Source organism: Marmota flaviventris, chromosome 7 (assembly GCF_047511675.1).
Source record: "Marmota flaviventris isolate mMarFla1 chromosome 7, mMarFla1.hap1, whole genome shotgun sequence".
Classification (NCBI taxonomy): domain Eukaryota; kingdom Metazoa; phylum Chordata; class Mammalia; order Rodentia; family Sciuridae; genus Marmota; species Marmota flaviventris.
Window position 1 is genome coordinate 58469594 of NC_092504.1, and position 8907 is coordinate 58478500.

The window sequence follows — 8907 nt, forward strand, 5'->3', positions numbered from 1 at the left end:
GGTAAATGGATGGAGTCAGAGAATATAATGCTAAGTGAAGTAAGCCAATCCCCAAAACCCAAAAGCCCAATGTATCCTTTGATATGAGGATGCTGTCTCATAATGGCAATGGGGGTCAGAGCATGGGAGGAATGGAGGAACTTTAGATAGGGAAAAGGGGCAGGAGAGAAAGGGAGGGGGTTTGGGGGTAGGAAAGATGGTGAAATGAGTTAGACATCATTACCCTAAGTACATGTATGAAGACAGAATGGTGTGAAAATATTTGAGTACAACCAGAGACTTTAAAAATTGTCTTCTATATGTGTAATATGAAATGAACTGCATTCTGGTATCATATATAACAAATTGGAATAAATAAATAATTTAATAAAAAATTGAATGCATAGTCAAATATTTAGTATGCAAATATAGACAATGAATCTCAGAGAGATCAATGAGAATGTTGTCAAAGTAGACTTAAATGAACAATAAACCTTTTTTTTTTTTTCCAAATAATCCATTCATTCCTATACCTTCCCAACATATCTGGTTAAATGTCAAGTCTGAATCATGTCAACAAATAACTAGTTTACAACAAAATACAAAAATCAGGCAATAAATTAAGGAATGTCACTAAGAAAGCATTAGTTTTGATTTGAATTTTTCTAATTGCTAGCGATAATGTACATTTTTTTCATATATTTGTTGATTGATTGTGTATCTTCTACATTTAAATAACTCCATTTCACAAAACTTACAAAAATAAAAATCATACGAGATTAAGGACTCGATGTTAGAGCCAGGCATGGTGGCACATGTGGAAAGCCATTCTTGTACGTGATTGGGCACCTCCCAGATTGGGTGTGAGGAGCTCTGGCTAAACTGTGTCGGAGCTTTCCCCACCCTCTCCTGGTGTGAGAGCCTGTCCGTGTGGGGGTGTGACTGACCACTGACCCTGAGGCCAATCACTGACCCTGACCTTGGAATGCTGCCCCCTAGACCTTCATTGGATGGAATTTCCCCTGAATTTCTTGTTCCCCAATAAAAGGCCACTCCCTGGTGTGATCTCTCTCTCTCTCTCTCCTGCTAGCCCTGAGTAAACCTTGCTGCCCTGCCGGGTGGTTCGAGGTATGAGCCAGAGAGGTGAGAGCCGTCTCGGACCTGGTCATAGAAAAAGGTAATTGAGTCTGTGTGTTTATTTTGATCTCACTAGCTAACTTTTATGCCACGAACCTCTTTAATGAAACCAGTGCGCTGGTCGCATGGTGGAAGGCACATGCCTGTACTCCTGGTGAATTGAGAGGCTAAGACAGGAGGATGGCAAATTTAAAGCCAACCTCAGAAACTTACCAAGGCCCTAATACACATAGCATCACCCTGTCCTAAAAAAAATGTGAAAAGGTGTGGCAATATGTCTCAGTGGTACAGCCCCCCAATGTTAAATCCTCAGTACCAAAAAACAAAACAGAACAAAACAAAAATCACTTATACCAAGGATCAGTAAACTATGGGCCAAAAACAGTCAACCAATAGTTTGGTTTTTCCATTTTTTTTTAATACTTGGGAGATAAAAGGTCAAGAATAATATTTCTTTCAATATGAATTTCAAAATTCAGTGTCCTTAAATAAAGTTTATGGGAATGCTGCCATGTTCATTTGCTCATATGTTAGCTGTGGCTGCTTTAATCATGAAATGGCAGAATAGACTTTGTGAAACAAATGACATATGTGGCCATGAAAGTCTAAAACGAATAACTTCTGAGATTTTACCTACAAGGGTTTGCCTGTTCCTGAGCTAACATTTCAACATTTAAAATCCTGAACAAGAGTTGTTCCACTAAGCTCAGGGATCTACAAGGTTCTTCCCTTATGGTAGAGACTATTGCTTCCCTGATCATTGCTGGAATTGGTTTTGGAGAACCCAATTCGATGATGAGACAAGTAGGCTGAATGTGCTACCTGGAGGCTCTGGGCCTGCTGTTTGACTCTTAAGGAAGCCTAAGCTCAAAACACTCATAATCCTGATGTAAAAACACCTGTGTTCTAATAACATCTTGCCCAGAATACCATATGTTTCTTGGATAAGACACTTAAAAATCAGTTTTAGAGACATGTAAGAAAAGCCTAATGAATAAATCACTCTGAAGAATCAGCTTATTATACTGCATCTTCCTGTTGAACAATGGGCTACCAAAGTTAATGCATCTAATTGGCCTGACATTTTTCCAAATGATGTCAAATCGATGACCTAAGAATAAAATATTGTCCTTGAACAATGGGACACAAAACTGCTTGAGAGAAATGCCAAATCACATGCACTAAAGAAGTCTGAAACAATGAACATCATCACTGAAATGGGGATGCAGGCCCTCAGGTACACCTGGAGAGCAACAATACTTAAATATGAAAATTGTGGTCCTTATGCTGAGAAGTCAGTTAATTAAGGCAACAACATGCCATATCTTAATACATAGAAATGCAACGATTGACAATGAAAATATCAATAAAATAATAACCAGCTAAATTGATTTCCCTACAAATGTTGGACAAATTAACTGAAGGAATCAGTGTTTTGTGTGACATAGGGATTAAGATTAACTAATAAATAGGCCAGAGATATAGCCCAATAGCAGAGCACTGGCCTAGCATGTGTGAAGTTCTGAGTTCAATCCTCAGTATTGCAAAAAACAAACAAACAAACAAAACAAAATATAATAAAAACCGGGAGGACTGAAAACACCTACCACAAAGTAGATCAAAAGGATAAAAGAACACTATCATGTCATATTTAAGGCAATTAACCCCACCATGAATATTCTTGTTGTATCTGGTTACTTCCTGTGCATAAACCACACATACTTTGAGTTATCTATTGTTTTGCCAATAATAAAATCTCTCAATGATGAGGGTCAATCCTAAGGAATAGCATTCTGCCTACAGTCCCCTCCCTCTGACAGTGGACAGAACAAACTACCTTCAAGAATATAAATGACACTGGGATCCTTTAACACCTGATTTTATTGGCAAATCAATCCTCTTCTCCCTATTTTGAGCCTTCTCTCTTCTTCATTTCTACGATTTATCTCTTTCCTTCTGCATAGTCCATCCTACCATCTGACATAGTCTGTATTTTCTTTATTCATCTATCATTTCCCTTCCCTCATATGGAAAAAAGATCTACACAAGCAGAGATTTTTATTTTTACTCATTTCATTCACTAGTGTAGTACAGTCTCTAAATGGAACACATGATATTTCAATGTATCTTTGGAATGAATCAATAAATGACAATGGACAGCTTTCAGCAAATTCCATATGTGGTTGATATCATCTGTCTGAACATTTTTAACAAAAAAATTGTGACTAACATTATCCATTATAGTGTGTGTATATATATATATATATATATATATATATATATATATTCAACATTTTTGAGTTATAAAATACAGAAGCCACTTGAAGAGCTTTACATGAGTAAAAACTCAATTGCTTTTTACTTGTTGTATTTCTCAACTTTTATCACTGAGACAAAAATAAAAATTTAAAACACCAAGAAAGAACATGTTATGGTTGGACATTAGATGTCCCCCAAAAGCTCCTATGGTAATACAGGAAAATTCACAGGTGAATGATTGAATTGTGTAATCTAATTTGTCTGTCCTAGTTTGAATGGACTGACTGGGCAGTAACTGCAGGCAGGTGGGCTGTGGCTGAAAGAGATGAGTCACTGGGAGTAAAGCAGGGGGTGCCCTGAAAGCATTGCTCTTCCTGCAGCCCTGCTCCCTCTCTCTGCTTCTTGAGCCCATCATTAGCTAGACAGCATTTTATGCTGAGCCCTTCCTACATGATGTGCTGCCTCATCATGGGCCCAGAACAATGCAGTCACTTCTCTATGAATTGAAACTTCTGAAGCCATGATCCCCAAATAAATGTTTTGTTTTTTTTCTCTAAGTTGTTTTTGTCAGGATACTGGTCACAGCAACATGAAAACCAAGTAAGAGAGAACTTTTATTTTGACTCACAGTTTTAGACATGTCAGTTCAGATTCTGTGGTTTAAGAGTAAGGTGAGGCAGAACTTCAAGGCATGTGGGTGTGGAGGCTGAAAGCTGCTCATCTAATGGCAGTCCGGAAACAGAGCAAGGAAGGTGTCAGGGACAACACAACCCTTCCAAGGCAGGCAACCTTGACCTACTTCCTCTCACTAGATCCTGATTGGAACAGTTTATATCACCTCCTAATAATGTCATCAAATTATGAATCCATCAAAGGATTAGTCCGTTGATGATGTCAAATGATACAGCCACTTCCAAAGAGCCCTACCTCTGAATATTGTTCCTTTGGAGACCAGTCTTCAACCATGAGTTTTGGGGGACCATTCATATCAAAGATAATACACTAGATTGATTGGCTGTTTCTAAATTCCAAACGGAGGGGGCATGACTAATAAATGGAAGGATGGGTAGAAGAAAAAATAATCCTGCATAAGTCCATATTAGAAACAAATAGCTCTCACATGGGTATTTCACAGCATAATTGGAAGAATTTTTCACTTACCTCATTTATCCAGTGCTGGGGATTACCCACAAAGCTTTGGAATGAACGCTTGGTGAGGCTAATAAGCTGATGACCAAAGGAGGTGACATAAGGAATCTCCTTCCTGACCCAGCACCTCTTATTCTCATCCCTTTTGAATTCATGCAGTTCAGTTTTTATGTCTTTGTAGAAAGTGGACTTGGACAAATTATTAGCTAATTCTTTTATCTGTGAATCATCTGTCTTTGAAGGCATTTCAGTCTTGTTAGCTTTGGAATGGAAGAGGATAACAGGTCACAGATTACTGCATAGAGTACTAACTCATTATAAACAAATTACTCCTGATTTCACAAGTTTTCTCTTGACCTTTTATTTGTACAACTCCTATATTTTGAAGCTTGAGTACAAAAAGGAATTAGCATGTACATTCACAAATAAAAATGCCCACAGCACTCACTGACAATGTCTATTTGCTCATCACATTAACATGTAAATTCACAAGATCATGTTTTCATGAATCACCTCATTGCTAAATCTCGGGCAAAAATGTGAAAATGTGAAAGGTTCACATACCTTCATGTTCTTCTGACTCTCTCTTTATTACACCATGAAAGAAGTCCAGGAATATTTCTGCAGGATTAGTGTAGAATTCACAGGGAAAACCTACAAAATAAGATACCCCAAGAACTCAAGCTGATAGTCTTGGAAGGTAAAGAAGACTCACATGCAGAGGATGCTGGAGGTGAGGGGTAGGGAAGGCAGACTGAACAACTTTTTCCTCATCTTCTTGCTCTCTTTTGCCCTCTCTAATTTATCCTTTCCTCTTCTTTATTCAATCACATAACATTTCAACAACTGTCTCTCTCAGGCAAAAAAATAAATAAAACAAAAAAAACGTATTCCAAACTATTCTTGGACTCTTCAGAACATCTTACATTAGTGTTTACCTCTCATAAAAATTCAAAATCCAAGCAGCTATCAATATGCTCTACTGTTTATTAGTACTTCTTCAAAAATCTAAATGTAGAGCCTAGAAAGGATATTAAGTTTCTGGTGAACTGTGCTCTCTCAGTTCACCTAGAGAATACTGGAACAGCAGTAGGTATGTTAGCAGATGTTGCTTTGCAACCTACTAATTTCAGAGTTCCAAATGATCATCTCTCAAGCTGCCATAATTTCAAATAGACAACAAATTCCCAGAGAAGCATTATCGAGAGACATGACCAGCACAGCACACCTGACCTCTCACCTCAACATCTAAATTTGGCCCGAGCTCTGACTCTTTAGTTCATCTTCCCTGGATTCCCAACTCTCATGTGTCTGATGTTTTTTTAAGTGACAGATGTTTAATAAAAACAAATTAAGAAGGAATGATTATTTACAACTTCATTTGGGGTCGTGGATAAACATCTATAATCATATCCACAAACCCCTGAAAGTGAAGCAGAAAGGTAAACCATTAAAGAAATCAGAGTACTCAGTCTGAAATAGAAAGAACCAGACAGACCAGAAATTTTGGCCCATTATATCAGATTCAGGGCCAACCATTCAAAACTTAAATATTCAATTTAATGTTTCTAAGAAACATTTCCATGAGCCCTGAAGAAGGCAGAGCAAGATTATGTGCCAGGGGAAACACTGTAATATCACAATCTGTTACATGTTTTAAAAGGCAACTTTTCAAAAAAGTTCAACTGACAGAATACTAAGTGTGAGTCCAACATGTTAATTACTGAACTTTCAGGGAAAGGTCAACATAACTGAAAAGGAGAAAAAAGTCCCATGAAACACACACACACACACACACACACACACACACACACACACACACCATGCATATTCAAATAAGACAGGAAAAGGGAAGAGACCTGAAAAACAAGCAAATGCTGCAAAATGAAAAAGAATTCTGGCATTGAACTGACCAAAGATGTTTTAGAGTGGAGGCACCCCAGTTAAGTCTATGCAAGATCAAAGAGCATTCCTGTAGCACTCCTGGGGACTCCTGTGCTCTGCCAGGAGTCTATGAATGAAGGATCTAGGGCATAAAATGTTTAACCGCACCTGCAGACTCAAAGTACTCTAAAGTCCTTTGGGCCGGACCGTGATACATTAGTTCTCCTGAGGCCGGTATGGTGAGGCTGTCAAACAGCTGGAAGATGGAATAGCGAGGCAGATGGATGGAGAAGATGATCGTGCGTCCCTGCTCAGAAATCCTAAGTGAAAAAGGAAAATAATAAATCATTAATTATCTGAACCTTGCTGGTAAGGTGGTGCACGACTATAATCCCAGTGGCTCAGGCTGAGGCAGGAGGATCAAAGTTCAAAGCCAGCCACAGAAAAAGCAAGAACTATGCACTCAGTGAGAACCTGTCTCTAAATAAAATACAAAATAGGGCTGGGGTAGTGGCTCAGTGGTCAAGTGTCCCTGAGTTCAATCCCCAGTATCCTCCATCCAAAATATCTGAACCTTGCAATATTTTGTAAAATACTTATTTCTGCCAGTAGAGCGTTTTCTCTCAGTTCAACTTGATTTTCTCTTACAAATTTCTCATCTCAACTCATTACATACATGGTAGTTGAGAATATTTAAATTCAATGCTTTTATTAAAAGACTAAAGAATCTTAAAGTTTATTGGTTTAGCAGTCTAGAATTGACTAGAAATTGGTGAAAATGCAGTTTCCTAGAGAGTTTTCCAAGACAGTAAATTCAGGGAAATTGGTATACAATCTCTGGTGGTTGGAATAGAGAGTCCATATTATTAACAAGTATCTTAGATTATCTTTGAGTATACTCACTTTTGAAACTAGTTATCAATGAAGTATTAAAAGGATGTTCATATACAAATTTTCATTGATCATTTAAGTATCCTGGATCTTTAGTAATTGCTTTTCATCCTACCTTAGTAATACATTAATACTGTTAAGCACTTTGAATGTTATTTAGCACTTAGCTATATGTTTTAGAGATAAATTGAATTTTCACAATGTTTTCACAAGGCTATTATAATATTAGTATTTTCTTCTTTTGACATATAAAGTTTAAAGGTCAAGTAATTAACCAATGGCTCACAGTTACTAAATAGCAAGGCTGGAATCTGAGTCTGGTTTGATTTTATAGTAGAAACATTTCTCACCTACCTGTTATAGGAATTATTACTTATGGGTATAAGAAACAAAGGCAGAAAAAAAAACTTTCCCAAACTGTTTTGTAAATATTTTATGAGAAGAATCACTTCAATTTAAGAATTTGATAAGCACCTAGTATATCTAATATATCCAAAGATGATCTTCCTCAAAGAGAAACAAGAGATAAGGTCTATAATTTCAATATGATTGGATTCGAAGAAGTTAATGGCTCCTTATAAACAAAAAAGAGAAAGTGATAACCCATTCTGGAGGTGATAAAAGTAGAATATCCAAATTCCCAATGATAGTGAACTAAGAAAAGAGATACAAGGTGAACAAAGTGTGAAATGAACAGGTCTAAAATTCAAAACTATAAGAAGCGTTTCTGTGTAACACAACAAGCAGTGTCTATGTGTGTGCTTGTGTTGCTGTTGTTTTGGGTGAAGAAGATAACAAATAGAGAGGACCAAAGAGGACCATTTTGAACCCTTCCAAAAGAAACTGGAAATTATTCAACTGACAATAAGAAGCTGAGAAAGGACTGGAAGATGGACATGGGATACCTGAGAGTTCTAACACTCAAAGTGGGGCCTGAGGACTAACTGAATCAATGTCAGTAATTCTTTAAAACTACTGTAGAGAACTTTGATTCCTTCCGGGAACCTAGAGAAACAGGATCTGCATTTCAACAAGTCCCCAAGTGATGAGTATGCTCAGCAGTGCTCGGGAAGGACTGACCAAAGCTCTGGGCATGAGGAAAGAGGACTGTGTGCTAAGCAGAGCAACCCACAAAGAAAATGTCTGTGAATAAAAATATCCTACATATGTTTTGTAATGGGGCCTGAACTCCAGAACCATGTCTTGGCATCTTCACTTATACGTGTAAATGACATCTTAAACTTAAGAAGTTTAAACCCATACATATCTTCAGTTCTTGTTGTTTCCTCTCTTGTAGCATAGAGACTTCCTCAAAGAGTCATGGGCATCAGAGGAAGCAAGGTTGTGACAGAAGGGAGGCCATGAAAGTAGTGTGATTGGCAGCTTAAAACAATGGGGCAGAGGAGTTTCTAGAGGTGGTGGACAAAGGGAGAGACCATAGCTACTGGGAGACTGGCTTCCTTAAACAAATAAATTACTGCATAAGAAAGTAAGTGCATATTTTGAGATAATGGGAGTTGAATATCTCCATGTCTGAAGACACTTACAAATGTGAAAATAGCAAAGACTAAAAGTAAGACAGAGGTGTCAGATTGGCATCAGAAATAT

The 8907-nt window shown here is 37.6% G+C and overlaps 1 long non-coding RNA gene across 1 annotated transcript; it reads right to left on the minus strand.

Moving 5' to 3' along the window:
• Positions 1-4770: 4770 nt before the first annotated feature.
• On the minus strand, positions 4771-6608 carry LOC139706508 (uncharacterized). Its single transcript, XR_011708128.1, has 3 exons — positions 6577-6608; positions 5089-5178; positions 4771-4784 (listed from the first exon to the last, which is right to left on the minus strand). It is a non-coding gene; the product is annotated as an uncharacterized lncRNA (long non-coding RNA).
• Positions 6609-8907: the final 2299 nt, after the last annotated feature.